Source organism: Sapajus apella, unplaced genomic scaffold (assembly GCF_009761245.1).
Source record: "Sapajus apella isolate SASKATOON/1434 unplaced genomic scaffold, GSC_monkey_1.0 scaffold90, whole genome shotgun sequence".
Lineage (NCBI taxonomy): Eukaryota > Metazoa > Chordata > Mammalia > Primates > Cebidae > Sapajus > Sapajus apella.
Genome location: NW_022437030.1, coordinates 4,472,908 through 4,474,730, shown reverse-complemented (window position 1 = coordinate 4,474,730; position 1,823 = coordinate 4,472,908). Strand labels below are relative to the sequence as shown.

At 43.0% G+C, this 1,823-nt stretch overlaps 1 pseudogene; it reads right to left on the bottom strand.

Moving 5' to 3' along the window:
• Window positions 1-300: 300 nt before the first annotated feature.
• Window positions 301-753, bottom strand: LOC116534871 (annotated as a pseudogene).
• Window positions 754-1,823: the final 1,070 nt, after the last annotated feature.

The window sequence follows — 1,823 nt, the reverse complement described above, 5'->3', positions numbered from 1 at the left end:
TTGAGTCTGGGAAGTTGAAGCTGCAGTGAGCCGTGATTGTGCCACTGCACTCCAGCCTGGGCAACAGAGTGAGACCTTGTCTCTAAGTTAACTAATTAAAATTATTTTTTAAAGATTTAAAAAAAGAAACCAGCATAAGACTGTTAGTCTATACTCCAGGGGCAGGAGAGAAGCCATGCTGAGTTTATTTTATTTTATTTTACTTAAGACTACAATGTTTAATGTTTATTGAATTTCATCTCTACAGCTAACAGGATAATAGGTGAGTTCATGGAACTCAGACCACATTTAAGGGAATGTTTACTGGGCAATTTCAATTACACCACAAGCCAAACAACTTCTAGCATTTCCTGGGTTTGTAGTTTCTTCATTTCACCTTTGCCCAAGTCATCTGGTTTGTCATGGACCCCCTGTGAGGCTAGTGATGGAATGATGTCCTGAGAGTGAGACCAGAGACTCTTCAGCAGACACATTGGTTGCCCCATCTTTGCCAGCAGTCACATTACCCAGGTCTCCAACATGCCTCTCTTGATCCTTGGCCCACTGTGGTTTTTGGTTAAAGGATTAAAGTAAGGCCTGCCCTGGTACAGCCTGGCGTATTATCTCTCCAAACTGATGAACATGGAATCTGTGCTGGCGTTCTGTCAATCCTGTAATGCATTCTGACACCATAAACGGTCCATTTTCCTTCTGCTCAAAGTGGATGGTGACTTGCACCAGGCCGTGGCCCTTCAACATGCACATGACCTTCATCACTGTGACTCCGAGGACCACACTCCAGCCTGGGCTCTGAGGGTTGAGAGGGAGACAAGAGATATTGTAGGAGATGGCAGCACATGCTGAGTTTCAAATGGTGCGTGCGTAACACAGATCACTTTGGCTTCAGTATAGGAACAGGTAGGTGAGGAGAGGGGCTGCAGGCAGTGGACGCTTCTGTATTGCAACTGCCCCAGGAGGTGAAGAAAATGCCCACTATATTAGAAGGAAGCTGTGAGCCAGGGAAGGTTAAAGAACTTTGCCCAAGGGTTGCAGCTAGTTAGTGTTACAGCCAGGATTCAAACCCTCTGTCTCAGATTCCAACCTTGCATGATCTTCACCATACTCACCAGCGGCCTCCCCCCGGTGCTGGAAGAATCTTCAGTATCTTGCCTTCTCCCCTGAGCACCTCCCTAGGCCTGATTCCCATTTGCAAGCCTCACTTGAATTTCATAAAATGAAATCTCTGGTCAAAGCAACCTATTACATCCAGATTCCCAACTGCTGAGGGTCTCCCCTGTGTCAATTGTCTAAGAAAACTTCCAAAAGAAGATATTTGTGTGTCAACAAGGGTGAGATGTTGGGGACATCAAAGAGAAGTTTTGGAAAGGCTGCTGGAGAAAGCCAAGAGCTTTTCCCATCCCGAGCCCCCTTTTCCCGATTAGCATACAAAAACATTTTTAAAGGAATAACCTTTGCTAATAAAATGCTATAATCTCAATAAGACATTTCAGCAGGGGAATTATTAGATATTAATTCATGCCTAGTTGCACTGACAGCTCTCGGCCATCAACGTTAGCCTAATAGCACACTGGGTGAGAATTAATATGACGTAATTCATGCTCTATCATGCATTATTGCTTAAATAAGATACATGAAGAATAACCTATTCTGGTGAAATAACTGGGATCCTCAGAGTTCTCCTGGCCAAGTTATAAATAGTTACATTAGGATCCAGAATTTTTTTGTATTACTAAATTTGAAATAAATTGTATATATGCATCTTCGTCTGTAATTACCCTGAACATTTTTCTTAAGTACTAACATTAAGTTCAGTCATATTCCAT